This window comes from Cryptotermes secundus, unplaced genomic scaffold (assembly GCF_002891405.2).
Source record: "Cryptotermes secundus unplaced genomic scaffold, Csec_1.0 scaffold493, whole genome shotgun sequence".
Lineage (NCBI taxonomy): Eukaryota > Metazoa > Arthropoda > Insecta > Blattodea > Kalotermitidae > Cryptotermes > Cryptotermes secundus.
This window is the reverse complement of record NW_019738879.1, coordinates 488,700-512,068: the sequence shown is the minus strand read 5'-3', so window position 1 is coordinate 512,068 and position 23,369 is coordinate 488,700. Positions and strand designations below refer to the sequence as shown.

Here is a 23,369-nt window from a genome sequence, read left to right as displayed (position 1 = left end):
AGAAAATTTGGGGGCCTCGAAGTCTCACAACCCTATGGGGATACCTTTTATTACCGTATATATTTCTTCTGTGTTTTAGGTAGTTTTCTCGTATTACTTTCGCAATAGCCTAATAAATATTTTGGAATAGAATTTAATTTTTTTTTTCCAGTCTCTCGCAGTAATTCCTAATTAAGTCAGCATCTTTAAATTATTAACCATTATAATCAAGTGTCCGTAATATACGACAAAACATAAACACGTTTACATTTCTTCTGCCTAGTTTGTATCAGTTGTAAATTATAAGTTATGATAGGTTCAGGAATGGAAATTGCTTTTCAGAACTTGACAGATGTTTCAGGTCAGTAGAAAATCTCAAGGGAATGACCAACACATGTTAAAAAGCAATTATTACAGCGCAGGCGCGTGAATTTGTAGTCACACGAATCGTTGTAGGAAACTGAATTAATGATTCCTCGAGGCACTGGAAATAGCTTCCTTAGAGTGAAGAGCTCTGTAACTAAGGCCCCCCATACACACACAGTTTGGCCTTCCGATCGACCTTACAGGCAAAACTGTGACAGTTTACACCCTCCCTTTCCTCCCTATACACGCGCAGATAAAGCGGCAGGCTTCATGCCACAATCACGGTCTTCCAGCCTATAATGCTGAGTCACACACGTCACGTGCTACGGTCCTGCAGGCAGAACTGACGGGTTTCCCACAGGCCAACAGTCCAAACGATTGGCCGGCCGGCCGCACCAGACATGTCAGTTTTGCCTTTCAGTCTTCAACTGTACAGACCGAACTGGAGGCCAAACTGTGTGTGTATGGGGGCCCTAAGCAAAGGGCGTCTAACCGTGTCTACTAACATTTCGAGCACAGATTGGGATCCTATGGCCTTTTATTTTTGTCATTTCTTGATATTAGAATCAGATAATGGAGAAGACATTCTATAGATATATAAAGTTGTAATTATTATTAAGTCGGTCACAATGGCGGCGAGATCTGTCTGAACTGTCTTCGCTCGGTCGAGAACTGGAATCTTGTGTTCGAATCCCACTCAAGGCATGGATATCCGTGTGCGTTTATTCTGTGTGTAGGTAGCGGCCTTGCGACGGGCTGATCACTCATCCAGGGAGCCCTACCGTCTGTGTAAAAACGATTACGAAACTGAAGAAAATGCCAGGACCAAACAAGGGGCTGTAGTGCCATTGATGAATGAATGAATTGTTATTACACAAAGATATTAGCTCCTGCAGAAGTGGGTTGCTCAGAAACCGGAATTGCTGGTTCGTGTTCCTATGGGTGCATAAGTCTATGTTCAGTTTTATGTGTATAGCAGTTTGTGCAAAGATGCCTCCACAAAGAAATGCAAATGAATGTCTGACGGGCTTCAGTGGACCAGAAACACCGACTGAATAATAAATCAAATAGGAAATATATGCCTAGCATAACATTTCTTGCACCATAACTCTAATGTTTGATCAAACTTCGCCTAACGGTACCTGAGATGTGAAATGACACAGCATAAAAGTAATTTTTATATAACCGTGCAAATAAACCTGTAAGATTGTTGAAGAGAATGTGTCTGGACATCAAATGAATATTCAAGTTTCCTCTGTAATTCTGTTAGAAATATTAACTCTGTAATAAATACAGTAAAACTTGGTTATAGCAACATCGGTTTCTGCGACACCTTGTCTATTGCGTCAAATATTCAATGGTACAACTAATTCCTCATAAAGCAACTGTTTTTATACCTTGCCTAGTACGACATGCACAAATGCATCANGCATAAGCCTATGTTCAGTTCTATGTGTATAGCAGTTTGTGCAAAGGTGCAAATGAATGCCCGACGGGCTTCAGTGGACCAGAAACACCGACTGAGTAATAAATCAAATAGGAAATATATGCCTAGCATAAAATTTCTTGCACCATAACTCTAGTGTTTGATCAAACTTCGCCTAACGGTACCTGAGATGTGAAATGACACAGCATAAAACTAATTTTTATATAACCGTACAAATAAATCTGTAAGATTGTTGAAGAGGNCACGTTAATGTTACGTTAGTCTGTACTTAACTACGTATTTCACTAAAAAATGCAACATTTTAACTCTGTTTTTGGTAGGATTTTTACGTGACTAACATAAGGCTACTGTGGAAGTGCCCATTTCGGTTACAACGACATTCGTTTATAACGACACTATTTTTAGGTCCCTTTGATGACGTTATAACCAAGTTGTACTGTATTTAGTGAGTTACGGTCCAGATGCGAGCAGAAATGCATGTAGTTCTGTCCGTTATGATTGCCTTATTTTAAACAAATTTGGATGGTTCGAATAATTTCAGTGCGAAATTCCAAAACATAAAATTTTATGTAAATTTGTTCAGCGGTTCTTGTTATGTGCTGGCACATATGAAGGCAGACATGATGGAATTAGTAGATTCATTCTGGAAACATTTTCTCATTAGCTACTCAAAAAGGTAGGAGTTTCTCCTCCCTTTGTATTCATCTGTAATCTATCAAGACGACAGGTCCAAAGTCTCTTCCAAAACAGTTCCTCCACTTGATGCGATCTAGAGCTTTCTCCTTCAAATGAAAATATCCTCTTCTGTCCCCAAGGTCATCCAGCATCTTCTTACGCCTTCTTGTCACTTCTATCCGCCCCTCTATCTTTCCTTCAATAGGAAACAATTTTATGTTGGATGTCTGGTTCTCACAACGGCGACTATAGACATTGCCTTGCCTCGGATTGTGATATCACGTGGTTCAGAATCGATTGTCGATTGTTTCTGCTCGGTTCTTCCTTCGCTTACTGTTTAATCCTAAAGATGAGGGCGATATGTTCCTCCGAAGCGTGGAGTGTCTACGAAATGCACGGTGTTACAGCCCAGAAGAAGGCATTGTTTGATTCATCTCCACTTAACGATGTTTTTCATTTGCACAGGTTTAATGACTGCGACGAGCTGTAAACGACCATGTGGAAGTAAAAGGGTTCGTGAAGCCTCATATATGGAAGTTGAAGAATGGTAAAGCATGGAAACAAAACGGACTATGATTAGCCAGGTTTTCCAAAAATTCTTTCGGACCAATTTCTGCGTGGATTTTTTTGGCTCACCACAAGAATATCAAAGTAAATATTTCAAGAATTTTGAATACAATGAAAGTAAAATTTATTCAACAATTACACTCTCATGTTTTTTTTAAATGAAAGGTAAAAAGGGAAATTTGTCCCTGTGTAAACTAGTTCAGCATTACAACATGAAGGCGTATGGGGGAGTGGATAAATAGATCCATATTTTCTTGATCTCCTCACTAGTTTAGAGTGAGTGGTCAGCTTCAAGTCTCGGCCGCGTTACGTCCAAGGAAATAACCAATGGTACCAATTGGATAGGAGGAAGGGGGCCTCCAGAACTGGTATGTACGACATAGAGAAGAGAGAACTCTTGACGCTACTGGGACTCGAACTCAACCCCTCAGTCGTCCAGCCCGTGGCCAGTCACTATATAGACTGCAAGACCTCCGAAATGTTAGGAAGTTAACCCAGAAATACACTGTGACAACCAAAGAATAGAATTAACATCAGTAATTAAAAACATTGAAAGCTTAAGATCAGTAATTAGTCAGGATATTGTTCACTATGTAGTATACAGGGTGTTTCACGACTTTAGGGCATAACTGCAGGAGGCGATTTCCTAGGTCTTTGTGATTAAAAGTTCATATAAACATGTGTCCGATTTTGGACGGTATTCTACGATTCGGAAACCGTTGCTGATATTCAGCTACGGCAAGAACTGAGTTACCGTCACAAAACCCGCACACATAAATCATATCTGCATACTCCTCAAATGAAAATGTAAATGACATCGTGAACGTATCAGACGCACCGAGATGAGAACTGTTCTGAACACCAGTAGCCGCCACACTAGCCGTGGCCGGACATACCAACCCACCACGCCTTAGGTATCTCTCAACTGTCGAGATAACGAGAACGCTCTGTCTGTAGCTGGCTAAAAATAGCGACGCGCCAGATGACAGACGCGGTTCACACGAGGGCGTGTACGGGAATGAAAAAAACGGTCATAACTCCGTAACCGTCCAAAATCGGACACATGTTTATATGAACTTTTTTGATCACAAAGACCTAGGAAATCACCTCCCGCACTTATGCGCTAAAGTCGTGAAACATCCTGTATATGTAAAGAGGAAACGGATATGTACTTATATATGTGAAAAAATATATGAGTACGTTGTAATCACCAGAATTTAAATATTAACTCTGTACATTTACTGAACCAGAATATTTAAATTTGTTCGAAATTACATTAAGTCTCTAACGAAAGTATCATATGAGCCGTAAATATTCATAAAGAGAAATATTTTCTGTCACAGAATTATTTAATCATCAAGACCTTCATTTCAAGACAATAACCTCTTGACTCTGCTTACTTTGTAGGAACAGCGGAACCTTTTCCCATTAATTTAACTAACATTACACATCTACACGTTCATTTTCAACGCATGTAAACCAGCAAGCTCACTTTCCATGACAAGCTTCTACGTGTCACAAGCCTCTTCATGTATTATCTGTGCATAAAATGACAGAAGAAGGTAAATTGTAGTTGCGTGTCGCTCGTAGGTTAGGTTACCTCCACTCCTATAGTCACGGAAACTTTTAACAAAAGACTGTAATAGTCAGTGACTCACGGAACATGTAAAATAGTTTTTGTAATGTCACGGATGTCAATAGCTCACGTCTCAGGTCGAGAGCAATGTAAACAGGAGAATATTCTCAGCTCTCGACAGATGTCGTGCAGGAAAGTGGCACCAAACTCAAAGAGCCTCTGACGAATCGAACCAATTTATCTGTGACATTGTGGGTTGTGTTTACTCCATTTATGAATAAGGTTTGGGCACTCGATTACGAAGTGTGAAATATATGAGACGTTAAAAGTAAAGCTATACCTGTAACAGGCCATGAAGGCCCGTAGGATTGTGAGGGGTCGAGGTTCGCACGTTTTTTAGACAATCGGCACACAGATGGTAGTTGTCAGTCTTACGCTCCGGCCGCCTTTTAACTCCCAGGTAGAGCCCTGGTATTCATTTCTGATAGAGGCTGAGTCGAACCCAGGGCCATAATGCTGCTGGAAGGATCAGGAAAATTGGGGAAAAAATCCACCTCATCGGGATTCGAACCCGCGACCTTCCGGCTTGTGGCATAGTGACTCGACTAACTACGCGAAAAGGGTCCCCACGGCCGTTAATCTAGTTTTTATAGACCGGAGCCGCTATTTCCTTGAAATAGCTCCTCAATTATCCTCACGAGTCTGAGTGGACCCAGTTCTAGACTCACTACTTCTCAGAACATCTGGTAGCGCCTGGAATCAAACCCGGAACATCTGGATATGCAGGCATTAACTCTGACCACTAGACCACAAAAGGGGTCATAACTTTGGAAAATGTATATTAAATGTGGAAATCAAAATGTCTTACAAAACAAGAAAATATCAAAACTAGAACCATGATTTTTGGTGTTATTATGAATTAAAGCATATTAAACTATGATTTTCCGATCACAGTAGCCGCGCGGTCTAATGCATGAACTGTCTTCGCTCGCTTGGAAACTGGGACCGTAGGTTCGGATCTGTTTCCTGTGAGGTACGAACTGAATTCTTATATATTATTCTTATACATTGCCTGTCACAGTAGCCGCGCGGTCTAAGGCATGAACTGTCTTCGCTCGCTCGGAAGCCGGGATCGTGGGTTCGGATCTGTTTCCTGTGAGGTACGGACTGAATTCTTATATATTATTCTTATACATTGCCTGTCACAGTAGCCGCGCGGTCTAAGGAATTAGCCGTCTTCGCTCGCCTGGAAACCGGGATCGTGGGCTCGAATCCCGCACAAGGCATGGATATTTTGTGTGTGTATGCTCTTATTCTGTGTTTAGGTAGAGACCTTGAGACGAACTGATCACCACGAAGCTGAGAAATCAGCCCTATGCTCCAAAGTGGGAGCGAGAGGAGAGAAGAAAGTTATGATTTTATGAAAAGTGTTCAGGCGAAATTGCAGTGACTGTAGAGGCAGAAAAAGGGATGGACATAAAGCGAAAACGTGGGACGTGAATGCGGTGTACCTCTGAGAAATAGAACGAAAAGTCAAAAGCGTAAAAAATGATGAAACTCAGATTAAGTTTATACAGCGTAATAACATGTAATGCGCATGTGTAGGAGTGGGTCTCGTCTTCATTTTTGTATTATAAACATCTTCCCAGTACGTGGCTTCTATTGTGTAATATTTTATCTAGAAGTCAGTAACCTGAGATTTTTTTAATTCGCTTAGTGGGGGGAGTGGATTGATCTGACAATAGTCTCTCAATCATCAACCATCGTCATATTAATGATAAATGCATACGCATAAGATATTGAAACCTATATTTTGTTCTTTTTTTAATATTGGATGTTATGATTGGAATGTTATTAGCGAATCAACAATAAAAAAATCTTAAATAAAATTATATTACAAATTATCTACAGCCCTATTCTCGTATTACATTACTAATTTTTATATTTATTTTTAAACAGAATATGAGTCGGTTGAATCACTTATATCCTGGGATATAATTCTGTTTATTGTAACGTGCAAGCAATAAGGTATATGGATTATATAGCAAAGAAGAAGAAATCAAATAGCTTAATAGAATAAGTAACGAAAAAAACAAAACAAAATAGGCTATGGAGTATGATGCAAAAAGTAGGAAAAGGGGCGGTTGTTGTATTCAATATTGCGAAGTTGATTAGGATCAGAAAGGTAAGTATGAATTGCAATATGCTGAGATAGCGGGATACGTGAATGGTAACGTAGAGATTGAGGGTAGAGAACAGGTAATGGGGGGGAACAAAACCTCGGATCATGATCCAGCGTGCCTAGCTATCCTTCCAAAGAGAGGAAGACGCCCAGTACCAAGAGTCAGTGAGGAGAAACACCGGAATTACTGCACTCAGAGAAAGAAAATTGGGAGTGGAATAAAATCTAATATATTTCTGGGAAATGCGTTACGGAGGTACTAACTGTGGGTTTGAAGTGGGCGTTCAGAAAGGTTGGAAGGTTCAGCTGTGTTAGAAACCAGTCTTTATTCACTGTGCATTACAGGACACACCATGGGGAAAATTGCTGAGAAGTTATTGAAGTCTTTGTGGCTTTCAGTAAAGAATAATAGGTGAGGCTTACACCAAAACATTGCAAGTGTTTTTTTTAAATAATTCCTTTACTACGTGGAGTTAGGATAGCGTAGTCGGTATAGCGACTGGCTACGGGCTGGACGACTTGGGGTTGAGGTTCGAGTCTAGGTAGGGTCAGAATTTCCTCTTCTCCATATCGTCCAGACCGACTCTGGGGCACACACATCCTCCTATCTGAGGGACACCGGAGATTCTGTCTGCGGGGTAAAACGGCCGGGGCATGAAACTGACCATTCACCTCCAGCTAGTGCCGAGGTCAAGAAAATATGGATCTATATATCCACTCCCCCATACGCCGATAAGGTGTACTGCTTAATTAGTTAAGCACAGGGATAAATTTTCCTCACTTTACTATGTATTTTGCATACAGGTTGATTTGTTGCTTGAGAAGAGGCCTTCATATATTTTTGTCATGTTCTAATGTTTTATAAGGACCTTTTATATTTTTGTAAGGACCAAAATCACAATTTTGGAAAGGGTTAATTTCTTAAATTATTTTTACCATATCATTCAATCCAGGATCATTTATCTTTTGGTCTCATATTTAAAACCTAAAGATGAAAATATACACAACGTAACATTATCACGTGACAGAGTTACTATAGATAGGTTTTGGATTGATAATCGGATTTGTCTTTTTGATATAGCGCGTGACTACAATTTACAATTCACTATTACACAAGTTCTCTATAAAGTTCATCGTCACATTTTCACTGCCTTTGCTTGGTAGCGGCTTCCAACAGCGGACGCTCCCTTTCCTCTCCGTTTCCGAACTGTCACCGGCCTCAGCTACCAACTTATCACGACAGCTCACAACGAATGAACCCCAGCGGTCTGTAGCTTACCACTAACTCACTAACCAACCACTATTCACTTGACTGACTAACCCAGAGAGTCAGAGCCAGCGTTACATTACGACTGCCGGTTTACCGTGAATCAGTTCGTCTTGGTGCCAAGCCCTTTGAGGCTCACAACCAGATATTTTTTTTAACTGTACTGTTTGTAACATCTTAGCACGGATCGCACAGAAAACACCGGTCATATGTTTGCAGTTTATGGGCCGTTGAGTAGTAACGACTGTTGTTTAGTTGTTTGTTTCACGATCATTGCCTAGCAACGGGTCTACACGACATCATATTTTGTTATATATATAAATATGAATTTTGTTTGTTGAATTGAGGGCGGGAACAGCATCACCGTTATCTTAATTGAACTGTTCCAAACCAAAATGGCGAGACGCTCATAACAATTCTGTATATTTGAAGTTTCTGTTTTGAAATACTGCTTGTCCCTCAGTAATTAAATGTCAGAAATTAGTACATTTCGTGTGGCAGTAGTGAAAAGTAAATTAAGTCACTTGTGTGCACAAGTACTACGCTGTAAGGACGTATAGATGGCGTGGGAGTAAAGCTCCGCATTTTTTTCGCGTCGGAATTGAGGAATGCACCTCTTGCGAAGATATCCCTGTAACAGGACGTGGAGGCGACAATCGGCTCACAGATGGCGGTGAGGTTGTCAGTCTTAGCTGCCCTTTACCCCCCCCAGGAGGGTTCCTGGTACTCATTTCTGTTAGAGGCTGAGTCGATCCCAGGTACATAGTGCGGCTGGAAGGATTAGGTAAATTGAAGAAAAAAAAATATAATGACCTCATCTGCAATCGAACCCACGACCTTCCGGCTTGTAGCATAGTGCCTCAACCAAATACGCACTGATATATTCTTATTTTATTGGTTAGCACAAAATTCCAGCCATATGCCACTGTTGCTCGCGAGTGATGCCGCCCGCTTCTCTCAACCGCAGGAAACACTCAGCTGGCCGTATAAGTAAAACGATTTGCGCACAGGGGAGCCTGACCTCCTTGCACTGCGGTGCGCTTCACACGGTATTGTTGCGTCGAGCTGGAGCAGTATTCAACAGAGTAAGCGACACCATTTCGAAGTATACATGTAGAATAAACCAGTGTCGCTGTATTATGGTTAGCATCTCTTGTTCGTAAGCTCCTTGATTCCTTCGAAACGTCGGTACCCACTAGACACGACGTCACAACCCAGAAGACTACAATGTTAATCCTCCTATCAAATGAGTACCGGGGGCTCTTTCCCCGGGGGTATAGCGGCTGGGGCGTGAAGCTGGCCACCCACCTCCAGCTAGTGCCGAAGTTAAGAAAATGTGGATATGCTCCCCCATACACCTTCATGATGTAGTGATTAATTCGTTAAGGAAAGGGAAAAAATTTACCTTAAAAATTTTGCCTGTGGTTTTGTATCGGTGTGAAATTGGTCTCTGACATTAAGGGAGGAACACAGACTGAGGGTGTTTGAGAACAGGGTGTTGAGGAGAATATTTGGACCGAAGAGAGATGAAGTGACGGGAGGTTGGAGAAAACTGCATAATGAGGAGCTTCATAGCTTGTACTCTTCGCCAAGTATAATTAGAATGATCAAGTCAAGGAGGATGGGTTGGGCAAGGCATGTAGCACGAATGGTAGAAGGGGAATTCTAGTTTCTAGAAAGTAAGGATGAATAAATTTTATATTAATGAACAGAAGGAATTATTAAAAACAATTTATTTGCCAATTTTAATTTACACATATAAGAGATAAGAGAAGATAAAACTCTGAACATGGAGGCAGTATATTCCCCCGAAATTTCGGTGGATATCTGTCGGTGCACACAGTGTCACATCCCAGAAGACAATATTCTCGCCAGTCACTGTTCTCAGAATCTAAAATCCGGCCAATTTTCTGTAATTTCTGTGACGAATTTACCGACACGAAAATTGTAAATTGGCGCTAGTTGAACTGTAGCTTAGCTTTTCCCTAATTTGAGGCCATATAATTGCAAGAAAAAACGTTATTTTTTCCCCTGAATGCTGGCCCTTTCTTATTTATTCAAATATTCTGAAAAGTTTGCGTGAGAACATGTTATTTTATGAACAAAATGAAAAGCAAAATACTGACAAGAATTACCGCAGAAGACACGGAAAAGACTTCAAGCATCCTCTTGTGTCTGACGGCCGAAATGTGTGGTCTCGTGTGGCTCTCGAAAGAAACAGTTTTATTTTCGAAAAATAAAAACAAAAATTCAACGTTATATATTCGTGTTAAGGATATAAATGAAACAATTTTTAATTTATTGAATTTCGGTTTCACATGAAAATATAAACAATGCTGTCTTATGATATTTCAGACCATGTAGTCCGGTAGAATATCAGAAGTTACGGAAAAATATATTCCATAAATCTTTAGCTGCTTCCTCCTGGTTACTTAATTGGCTTAGTCCTCGACCCTGAAGATGAAACTAATATACTTCTCGGAAACCTCTGCAAACTTCTATCAGTGTGCATTATATTGAATCACAGAAAGTCGTACTCCACTTGTATATGTTCTTTTATAGAAGGCTAACTTACCCTTGTTATTATAACGTTCTTCGGCTTTGTTATGTACAGGATGATTCTAAATTATTATCGGGGTTTCCGTGGCCTATAAGCGGAAACCCAAAAAATAATTTAGAATCGCCCTGTACATTAGCAATCACAGAAGTGGTGATAAACAAAAGCAGAAGACTGCAGCATTTTATATATGCGCTACTTACACCAGACAAATAATCGCTTGGTGATTGGCTCTGCATCTGGCCCCAATATCTACTTGTTAACTTTCTTTTTTACTTCTTCCCCCTCGTAACTCACCCCCAGGTTTCAGAGTCCAGACCCGAAAATGATGCCATTGCAGAAAGAACACAAGGCTGGACCAATTTCGTGTTCTTGTACATACTGTTCCAGATACTTAATCGCCGATCTCCTAAACGGCTTTGGATGTTGAGTCTGTCCTAAAAGTTGTCTGCTGAATTTTAATTTTGATCCGGAAATTTAAATTATTGATCTAATTCTTCCAGCCGCACTATGGCCCTGAGGTCGACTCAGACTCTAATAGAAATGAGTACCGGGAATCTTCCTGGGGGTAAAGGGCGCGAGGCGGACAACCTCACCACCATCTGTGAGCCGATTGTCTAGAGAAAATGTGGGAGCCTCGACGTCTCACAACCCTATGGGCCTCCATGGCCTGTTACAGGGATAGCTTTACCTATAATGTTACTACTGATATTACTACTGCCACAACTACTACTTCCTCTTATGCTAGTATTACTGCTGCTACTGCCATTGCTACTGTTGTTGGTGCCACTTACCACTACTACTACTACTACTTGTCACCCAAACTGTTACTACTGCTACTGCTACTAGTGCTTCTAGTTTCTCATATTGGACGTTTTCGTGTTCTCCAGCTTATGTTCTCCTGCTTCATCCTTAACTTGTTCGTCTCATTTCGACCATTGTCCTCCTCATCTCTTTCGCTTTTTCCTTCTCATGCTTCTTTCATTTTATTTAGCAGGTCCTCGACCCCTTCCCAACTTCCCATCTGTTCCATGTCCTCTTAAGCGCAGTTTTCTCTATTCAATATACGTCTGTCGGAAGTTCTTTCAGATATTCCGTAATCTTTAAATCTCCTCTCATTCAGGAGAGATCTTTCATTGCAATCATCAATACGCCACGGTCCTGTTTCTCAGATCTGCTCCCCGTGGTGATTTATCATCAGAAGTTTTGAAAAGAGCATATGTCAAACTAGGATCTTTTTTTAATTCTGTATTCGTCAGAGCTGGATTTTCGTATCCACGCAGAACCTTTAGATCACATGTCACTCAGAGCTGTATAGCACTTCATCTGCCCTCTCACCAGCCCTCTCATCAGCCCTCTCAATAGCCCTCTCATCAGCCCTCTCACCAGCCCTCTCATCAGCCCTCTCATCAGCCCTCTCATCAGCCCTCTCACCAGCCCTCTCATCAGCCCTCTCACCAGCCCTCTCACCACGAACGTGTACGAAGTGGCTCGCTTAAGCCAACATTGTTTTGTGAACTAATATTTTCGATTGAGCAGTCTAAATTTATGTATGAGCCCAAGGCAAGATGAATCCTTGAGTAATTTAAGGTATTATTTCAACTACAAAGACTATATACTGTTGGGGAGATATTGAAAGGGTTTCAAGGGATTTGTTATTGGCCTACTTTAAGGTAATATCCTGGAGAGACTGAAGAAATCAATAAAAAAAAACTTGGAACAGAATACTCGCTAACCCAGTAAATCTGATATTTCCGTATATATCTACTTATGAATCTGGAATGTACACGCTGATAGATCTTGCTTGGTCCCAGTAAAACGGCGCACCTGAAAGTGACTCCGGCCTCCTGATGAAGATACACGCTAAGATTTTGAGTTAAGCTTTAGGTCGCGTGAGGCTATGGAGTATGCTGTTGATTGCGTGAGGCTATGGAGTATGCTGTTGATTGCGTGAGGCTATGTGCTATGCTGTTGATTGCGTGAGGCTATGGGCCATGCTTTTGATCTCTTGAAGCTATGTGCTATGCTTTTGATCGCTTGAGGTTATGGGGCATGCTTTTGATCTCATGACACTCTGGAGCAAAATTTTATAATTAAGTACAGTGACTGGCTATGAGTTAAGACGGCTGGGGTTCTGTACACTGTAAAGGCAGGGTGTTTTTGTCTTCGGACTTTAGGATATCGTAATTGTGAGTACGAAGAATTTAATCATGTGGGTTATAATGGCGGTAAAGGTAAACCGACGTTGCGGAGGAACATATCGCCGTTTCTTCACGCTCAAAGAGCAAGACAACAAAGAAACACGCGGGAAGCAGGCAACAAGCCGACTGTGGCAAGCAACCAGTAAGAAGAAAGCGCCAAGAAAATTCTGATTTCTGCTCAATTAATATAATTATCGACCCTGAAGATGGAAGCAATACGTTAATTTAAAACGTCTGTGAACTTTACCGGATTACGAGACATCAAAACTCAGGTGACAGTACTTATTTTTCATAGCCATCACTATGAGAAATTTTTATTTAATAAATCTTATTTTAAAGAGTTATGTTTCCTGAAATATAACGCCGTGTAGTCCGTTGAAAGTCAATTGACGTTTCGGAGGAACATGTCGCCCCTGATCGCTACCTTTTTTGATTTATAATTCGTTCCTGAAGGAAAAAGTACTCTTCATAACCACCGCTGCAAGAAACAGAAACCAAACAAATGCTGTTTTATCGACGTTACGTACTGCATGACGGGAGTTGGGTTGGCTTAGTCGGTAAGGTGAGTGGCTATGGGCTGGACGGCCCAGGACGCCGGAGTTCGAATCCCCTGTAGATGCAAAAGTGTTCTCTCCAAGTAGTCCAGACCGGCACTGGGGCCCACTCAGCTTCCTATCAAAATGGTACCGGGGGCTCCTTCCTGGGGGTAAAGCAACAGCTGCTTGAAGCTGACCACTCACCTCAAACCAGTGACCAGGTCAAGACTACGCGGATCTATACAACCACTCCTTCATACGTCTTCATGGAGTAGTGCTTAATTAGTTAAGCACAGGCACAAATTTACTTTAGTCTAAATGATTAGATTTTCCATCAAATGTATCCCCGTAAGATGTACTCGACTTGGGCTGTGTAAGCGATTATCGACCTTACCACAGTATAAACAGTAAAGATTTAAGGATTCAGGCTTCGTTGAAAAAAATGAATTCCAATGCTGTTTGAATAATGTACGCCTTTAGGAACGTAATTGACTCTATGTTAGTGCATTCCTAAGACAATTCTAGCATTTACTAATGTGAAAAATTGTTAGATTTAATTTATTTATACGCACATACCAGCTGCAATGAATACTGAACATCAAACCGTAATGCATACAGATGTCATTATCTCCCCATTTCTATCCACACACATGGTAATTACGCCTTAATATCATTCAGAGCATGTGGAGGCATGCTAGGGGAATTCTTCGTTCTATAAAACTGACAAGAGGAGAATGCAAAGTGCCTTTTCAAATCCATCAATTAGTTTCAGAGTTTCTTGGCCCTGTTTCCTCCCATGCTGTGTCTTGTCCAGTGAGTCATAAGTGGGCTGTTCCCAGTGTCAGATGATTGATGAGCCTCGAAGCCCCATCATTAGAACCAGAAGCACAGAAATAGCCTGTAAAATAGAGCATAGAAATTAATCTAGAATATTTCTATATAGATGTACAATGAGCGTGGTGTTTCCCGTATACTGGGATACAAAGCTGTGTAGTCCGGCAAAAGTTAACAGGTGTTTCGGAGGAACATATCGCCTCTATTATCAAGGTCGAGGAGTAAGCCCATGCAGGAAAGCTAAGTGTATCATAAACCAAATATAGTAGAGCTTCTCTTACTCGTCATGAATCCGGGGACTCCGTCGGCTAGCTGAGTAGTCGTAGCAACAGATCGTGAGATGCTTAGAGATGGGAGACCTAGGCATGCTCTAGGTGTAGAGCTTTCTAGAGGCAAGACTTTAAAGTTGGCGAAGCGTATGAGGTCCGAAAGCCGGAATAATGAAGGTAGAATAGAGATTCATTGCTAGGCAACGGCTCGATAATCCTTCGAGTAACTTCCTTTGCTATGCAACGGCGCTATAAACACGCATTTTCAACAATAGAGAGGATGTATTTTCTGCAGTTGTCAGTGTAAAGTGGTTATAAAGAAGAGTTCAGTTGAGAAGGATTGAGTCGAGTTTCGAGACGGTAGCCTGCTAGGATAAGAGCTTGGAAGCAGAGGGATTGAATTGAGTTGGCAATTACAGAATAGTGGCAAGAAGAAAATTAGACTGTGAAAAGAAGGCTTTATGTGTGATTTGAAGTGACAGTGAGACTGTTATAGGACCGCGCCATAGCTCAAGCGGCTAGTCGCTGGCTTCCTAACACGGCGGGCCGGGTTCGATCCCGGGTCTGTTCAAGTGGGATTTGTGGTGGAGGAAGTGGCCCTGGGGCAGGTTTTCTCCAGGTACTTCGGTTTCCACTCCCAATCTTCATTCCACCAATTGCTCCACAATCACCCTGACCTATCATCTGGAGCTGGTACACTAGGCCAGAAGTGGCCGCAGTACAAGGGACTTAGTTCCACCCCACTAGCAATAAAAAAGAGACTGTTATAAATCCGTTGTCAGGATACGACTAGTGAAGATTGAGAATTTTAGTGGGTGTGTAACGGTGAACTCTAAAATGTGTAGATTAGCGATAGTGCTTTAATTGCCTGTATTCCCGAGTTGAGTGTATAAGCTGTAAATAAATTCTATCACCCTACCCAAAACCCCGTCTTATAAGTCGCGCAAAAACCCCTAAATCATGGCAGTATATTTCGCAACAAATTTTAATATAGGAGCATGATAAATGATACGCATAGAGGTCCAATACGTTACAAGTAAGATATTGTGACGTGGCGTATATTCTAGGACGCTGTTGCTAGTGTGACGTCACCGCTGTTGATTAGCATTGCATAGTTACCAGGTTACGGGGGCTCGGCTATCTTCGGCTCCGCTCGGCTCTCTTCGGCTCCGCTCGTGACGTCACCGCGCGTTGCGCATTGCGGGGTGATTACTCGCCTATTACGCGAGCGCTAAGTTACCGCTACGTGGAGCTGGGGCGGTAGGGATCAACATGTCACAATATTTTTGGAATTGCAACTTCAGGAATATATTTGAAGCAATATAAAAATTAACTTTCTTTATAAGCAAATCCATAATTTTTTTTTCCCTTGGCACTACAGCCCCAGTGGGCCTAGGCCTACCTCCATGAACTTCTCCGTTTACATCCCTAAAAATACAACTACACAATTCTCGCAGTAATTGGGTTAAGCGCTGGGATGTATCCTTACAGAAATTCCTCTGAACAGGAATATCTCCATTGGTATCCTATGCCATAAATTTACGAAACTGAGATATTCTGAAAATATAGATGGTTTAGAAATATGCCCCCGGGATCCACCGTAATATCCAGTTCATTTCGTCATTTTTACTGACGAAGCTCTCCCCTGAGGTACATCACATAAGGGCGGTCAAGGACCTTCTTGACCTCTCACACAACCACACTTTAGTCATTAATCATGACCCATATTTCGCTGTTGCACGTAATACACTGTGAATAATTTATGCATTTGTGCAACTTTCTTTTAAAGCTACGATTATTTATACGGCAATAAAAGTCCTGAAACAAGTTTTATTGCAGCCATCCCTTTTACATTGTCTGTATTGTATCGCGGTTGTCATAAAGTCGAGAATGTTTACGTCATTTGAATTAGTTAAGGACATTATAATAATTGATTAATTAAACAAAAGAAAAACTCCGTGGCCTGTAGTCCGCAAGCGAACTATACCGACCGAGCAACCGCAGCTTGTCGGCGAAGTTAGTGCAAACTTTCGCGGATAGAGTGTGTCACGTGGCCAGCGCAACTGACTCACACATTCATTAATCTCGGTTTTCTAGACCGGAGCCGCTATTTCCTAGAAATATCTCCTTATTTATCCTCACGAGGCTGAGTGGATCCCGTTCCAGAACCACTATTTTTCAAAGAATCTGGTAGTGACGGGAATCGAACCCGTGACCTCTGGATCTGTAGCCGAGAACTCTGAAAACTAGATTGCAGAGGCGGTCATTGATTACTTACGTATCGGTAAATAGTAAACTAAAGCTATCCCTGTAACAGGCCATGGAGGCCCATAGGGTTGTGAGACGTCGAGGTTCCCACATTTTCTAGACAATCGGCTCACAGATGGCGGTAAGGTTGTCAGCCTTACGCGCCGGCCGCCCTTTACCCCCAGGAATATTCCTGGTACTCATTTATATCAAGTCTTAATCACAATCAATTACAGTAACTCAGAGTAAGTCTTCAGCCTAACTTGCTCAAATCTGACCGGATCCATTCTGATCTGATCTACAACTGTAATGAACTATGACTGACTGACTGACAGTGACTGACTTGGTTCTCAATGTCAAAGTCACATTGCGACTGACGGACAGTCAGTCAGTAGGTCTTGGTGTCGAGCCACATCTGGGGCTCATGACCAGATATCCATTACTGTTTGACAGTCACGGTCTTGTTTTTGTGGGGCGTCCTCTCTGACGAGAGGACTGATCTGTCTTTGCATATGCTGCTAGCTCTTGCTAGCGCAGTCGATCTAGGCTCCAAGTCCCTTGAGACTCGCGACCATATTTTAGTGTCTCAGATTTGAGACTTCCTTTTTCTTTGCCTCCTACGACTCGAAGAGTCAAGGTGGAGGTATTCGACGCGGCCTGCACACGGCCGCTTATATAGCGTGTCGGTATCCTAGAGAAATGTCTGTTGAATGCCCGTATCCATGGATACGCCTGTTGATTCCACAACAACGAGTTAGTTTACAAGAATCTACATCTGTTATTTTAACATCCCAAGAAACGTGTTTCTACACACGTTTCCTAGCAATGGATCTACATGTCACAATATAAACAATAAACTCTTTTTAGGAACGAGTGTGTTGAGATAGAAGTTTGGCGAGTTGCAGTGACTCCAACCGTTGGAAGTCGTGTCGAAGCGTGCATAAGAAATCTTTAAAAAGATAAAGGCTTCCCAGTTTGCATTGCGGAGACGTTACAAGAACAGGTCCATAAATGGCGTTACAGAGTTCTCGTGGCTGGAGTCGTGACGACAACAATTTTTAGGCCGCTTTGATAAACAGAAACAAGAAATCAATCTACGATACAGATTTCTTTGTTTCAATCTGTTTTCATCTTCGCTTTGGGAACAGGGCTACCAAAACTTAATAATCTTGTTGTCCGTGTTTACTTACAAGTTATTTGTAACGACTTATTTGTGTATCGTTAAGTATGCATATTTGAGAACAGAAAAATTATTAAGTTCATGACGAAATCCTGTTTCTTCATCTATTTGCATGTATTACTTCTTATTCTTAGGTACTTGTGAAAGTAGCTGTACACTAATGAACATATGGTTTTCGACAAATGTAGGGAGAATATTGTGACTAATCGAAAACATCAGTTCCTCAAGAAGGGCTCTGCCCAGTGCAGTTAGGAATTCTATAGGCTCGTATACTGATCTTTTGTAGGAGAGGTTGGTAACTGGAAGCATCATACTTTGTACTCTTAACATTACTGGGGGTGTTCAAACCCAAGACGAGGAAATGGTCGACACATACGAAAGTTTTGAGGTTCCCACAACGGTAGTTAAGAAGAGTTCTATATTCTGGGACATCACATGATGTAGCCATTTAAAATATAACTAAAATTTCTGAAAGACATATCACCTCCATCTTCAGTATCGAAGAATAAATAAGATACAAGCGGAAAAACAGGTGGCAAATAGATATAAAATAATTTTATGGTCATTAACTTCATATTGGTTGACCAGGATTAAACTCTAGCTATAATGTTATGGGTTCTTTGTATACAGGTTTTGAAATACGCATTCTGTACAAATACCACTTGACCACATGTTGCGGCTAGCCAGATGCCTTCTTTACTTCCGACTATAACAAACTGGTAGCAGTCATGTGTTGACCACTAAATTTATCTTCTCAGTAAACTGCATATTCTGGTTGCACTTTCGCAAACCACACAACTTTCAACAAACTTTGTGTTGTAGTGGGTTCTGCCAGTTGGCTGTGTGTGTGGACTTGACTGCAATGGGGGCTATGACACGAAACCTGTGTTTGCTAAAACACGAAGTCCAGCAAAGCATTGCTAAGAAACCGGAAATGACATCCTACACTCTTTGACGGTTCAGATTTCACGCCTTGTTTTGCATTCATTGCCCAGCTTGAATTTCAATCGAAGGACAAATATCCTCTTTCCTTTTTTAAGGATGGCAAAACGGCAGTGACTTGCACAAACTCAGAGTAGAAAGAAACCCAAAACAAATAGTCATTTCGAGGATTTGGGTGGAGCTGTAAATGACAGGCTAGTATTGGATTGAATGTAACTAATATCATCTGGGGCTGGTAGTGGCCGCAATACAAGGGACTTAGTCCCAACCCACTAGCAATAATAAAAAAAAAAGGAATTACTTATGTCATTTTGGAGTGAATTTAGCTGGCTGAGGATAGGGTCTAATAGCGAGCTGTTTTGATCAAGGAAATGAACTCACATGTTCAATAAAAAGCGTGATATTTCTTGATTATCTGAGTGACTATTAGGTCCTCAACGATGACTATCTTCCATGAAGTTTGTATGTCTTAACGAGTTGTCAATGTTGTATATGAATATTTGTAAGATGAATAATTTTTGAGAAAACAGATTTTTATGGATATATTGAACAGGTACATTCTCATCACAATATATAACGTAAAAGGTAAAGGTACAGTTGTCCCCGTGCTTAACTAATTAAGCACTAGGCCATGAAGGAGTATGGGGGAGTGGATGTATAGATCCACATTTTCTTAACCTCGACACTAGATGAATGTGAGTGGTCAACTTCACGCTCCTGTCGCTTTACCCCCGGTACCAATGGATGGGAGGTTGGGTTGGCCCCAGAGCCGGTCTGGAAGACGTGGAGAAGAGAAAAATTTTGACCCTACCGGGACTCGGAACTCCGACCCCTCAGTCGTCAAGCCCGTAGCCGGTCGCTATACCGACTGAGCTATGCCGGCACTTTCACGTGTAACTTCTAAATCTAGTCTAATCGAAATAAATTCATTGCTTTGGGAGATCGAACATGCAGATGGGTGAAAAAACATGACCTCCATATTATGAATTAATTTTATGAGGTTAGTGAAGAAAGAAGATATTGCATTTACGTTGTAAATGCTGAGAAATGATGATGATGTAATGCAGAATCTTTGTTTCACTTTCCCCAGATACAAGTCTCTTTGGCAGGCTAACTTTGAATCCTTGACATGTGTCCGTAATATAGACTTGTAAACGCAATAATTGCCGGTCACGGTAGCCGCGCGGTCTAAGGCATGAACTGTCTTCGCTCGCTTGGAAGCCGGGATCGTGGGTTCGGATCTGTTTCCTGTGAGGTACGGACTAAATTCTTATATATTATTCTTATACACTGCCGGTCACAGTAGCCGCGCGGTCTAAGGCATGTACTGTCTTCGCTCTCTTGGAAACCGGGATCGTGGATTCGAATGCCACTCAGGGCATGGATGTTTAGTTTGTGTGTATTTTTCTGTGTTTGTCTACAGGTAGAGGCCTTGCGACGAGCTGATCACTCGCCCAAGGAGTCCTACCGAATGTGTAAGATCTAGAAAAACCGAAGTGAACGAGAAGTTCATGGAGGTAGGCCTAGGTTCACTGGGGCTGTAGTGCCAAGAAGAAAAAAACGCAATAATTAGAATAATATTGGTTGAACATAAATTTGTCTATGAATGTTGTATCGTAGCGCCATGTTGTGGTATATTTCCAATTCCATTTATTTCTCTCAGCACAACTTCTGTGTAGATATAGAATATATTATTTATCTGATACATAGTCCGGTCTGTCGGCCATCTTCAGGTATGCACAGCCACTATTGGTTGCACTGCTCACGCCTTAAAAGTAAAGTAAATTCTCTAGACAGTCGGCTCAAATATGGCGCCGGCCGCGCTTCACTCCCCAGGAAAATTATTTAATTAATTCCTGGTACTTATTTCTGTTAGAGGCTGAGTGAACCCCAAGGCCACAGTGCGGCTGGAAGGATTAGGTCAATTGAAAAGAATCCAATGACTTCATCGGGACTTGAACCCGCAAACTTCCGGCTTCCAACTAAGCTACCGCGTGTTCTCTCACTGCTCACCCCTTACAGTGATTAACAAACACTGTCAACAGTGGCCAGTGTAAGTTGTGTGCAGTGCATAAATATTGTGACAAAGTGAGGTGTATGTTATTCGTTAAATTGTTACAATGTATTGTAATATAATTGAGCGTTAAACATAAAATGTATAATTAAAAAAATCCAATTTGAATCTTTTTTAAATAATTTAGAATTGATATATCGTACGCTTTTTATTATTCTTCTTTGTGTTCTGTTCTGTTATGTTGTTGCTGGTAGAGACGCATATATTTCTTAGATGTTTAAGAGTGTTATGTGTGTGTCCAACTGATGCAAAAAGAAACTAAAATACAATATTTTTAAATTTAATTACTCATTGATATTCAGAGCAACTTAGTGTCATCAGAAAGAAGGTTTCGCAAATGTTTTCTAGCAAAGTTAACAGGCATGTAAACGATGTTTTAATGTATATATAAAGTCACTAAAGGTTAGTGATTATAACAAAGGAACATATGATATTTACATAGAAACACACCTGTTATTTATTAGATTAAACGTTTCTGTAAAATTGGACAACGTTGAAATGGTTTCATTCGTTTTGAGGCACCCGGTTCAGTGTTACACCATTTTGATCAATGTGTGAAATCTTCATCTCTGAGAAGATAGATCATATATATTAAGAGCAGGCCATCTGGTGGACCCGATGAGGAACAAAAGCTGGCTGGTGATAGCGTCTGAGTGCAATGTTACACGTCCAGCAATATTCGATGTCATGGCAGCAACTCAAACCGCGATCCTGTTCACCAGCAATTCATATCCACCGATGTATCTATGTTCTATGGACGTGATCAGCATAAAAAAAAAGTATCTCATAATAGCATGTGTCATTATAGAAATTTATTTGTTTCAGCCCCAGAAATTAGATCAAAAACCCTCTGTAACGATTAAAATTTTACGTAGTAATTCATTCTAAAGTAAATAAGGATTATATAGTCATTATTCCATATGCCCGTGTGATATATTCTATGAAAATTATTATCATTCAATTTTATATTGGGAATTATGAAGTCATCAGTAATTTCTCATACTGCAAAGATCTATTTTCGTAGCTGACTAAGAATTCTTATTTTATTAAAAAAAAGTTGTTACAGTTTTGAGAGAAATTTTCTTCGAAAAATGTAAAAAAGGCAAAGCTAACACTCTAATAGGTCTTCGAGGCCCATAGAGTTGTGAGACGTCAAGGCTACCACATTTTCTACATATTCGGCTCACAGATGGCGGTGAATTTGTTAGTTTTACGCGCCGGCCGCCTTTTGAGTCCAGGAAGATTTCTGGTACTCACTTCTATTAGAGGCTGAGTCGACCCCAGGGCCATAACGCGACTGGAAGGATTAGAAAAATTGAAAATTCCAATGGCATCATCAGGAAACGAACCTGGGAACAATCCGGTTTTTTTATCTTAGTGCCTCGGCTGCAAACTTTCAGATAAATCTCCCAAGAAGCAAGTAGGCCTACTGCAACGAGCTGAACCGATGAAAACATTCTGCGGTTAGCGTCCCGTGATCAACTTACCCTTTAGTGAGCTGCTTTATTCCTCGTATTTCCCCTGTCCTCTCGCTCCAACTTTGGAGCTTAGCGCTGATTTCTCAGTTTCATGATCATTTTGCAGACGGTAGGATTCCTTGGACGGGTGATCAGCTCGTCGTAAGGCCCCTACCTAAACACAGGACAACACAAACACATAATAAACACATACACATACCAAAGATCTCTGGCTTGTGTGGGATTCGAACCCACGATCCCAGCTTCCGAGCGAGCGTAGACAGTACATATCCTTAGACCGCTCAGCTATCTTGACCGGCTGCTATAAATTAAGGCAATCAAACTTTTCTCATGCTTTGCTTTAAATTGTCAATTAATAACTATTGTTTTTACAGGATTTATTACGTACAAAAATTCGTATGTNATTCGTATGTTTTATGTTCTGACGCCACAGAAAGTGTTTATAATTTTTAAGTGCGTCCTGTGATATTTCTTGCTAGAGAACAGCTGGTGTAGAATTGTCTAGTTGCTTCAGCAATACAAGATGGCATTAGGAAACTCACGCACATAACCTGCACTGAGATACTCAACAATTGGCAAGAGTAGTATACTCAATGATGTTGCACAACCAACAATTATTTATAAACACCGATTAACATAAATTCCACCCTTATGAGACCCATGTTAAGTATGCGTAATATAAACATGTTATCGGCCGTAAGATTTAATTGGCAATTACAGATGTCTATTCTCTTTACATACATGCAGTCTGCATGAAAATATCTCTCCATAACTTCACTAATTAGTGTTGTAGTTGTCGGTGGCATGCGTCATATATTTCAGGAGTTGGATAACCACAAGAAACTTGATGACCTTTTATACACTGTAAGGAAAAGTTCTCAATCTATTAGTGGCGATTTCTCTTGTACTAACTAATTAATTTATGTTCAACGAATAGCAACTATCGTGAAATTGAGGTTTTCGCAAAAATGACTATGAAAATCAACATCTTC

The 23,369-nt window shown here is 41.0% G+C and overlaps 1 protein-coding gene across 1 annotated transcript in view; it reads right to left on the bottom strand.

The window, feature by feature from the left end:
• Window positions 1–22,444, bottom strand: part of LOC111871189 — a 33,891-nt gene extending 11,447 nt beyond the window's left edge. Inside the window, exon 1 of the mRNA XM_033754142.1 lies at window positions 22,387–22,444. The gene's annotated coding sequence lies outside the window, so the exon portion shown is untranslated. The remainder of the gene's footprint in view (window positions 1–22,386) is intronic.
• Window positions 22,445–23,369: the final 925 nt, after the last annotated feature.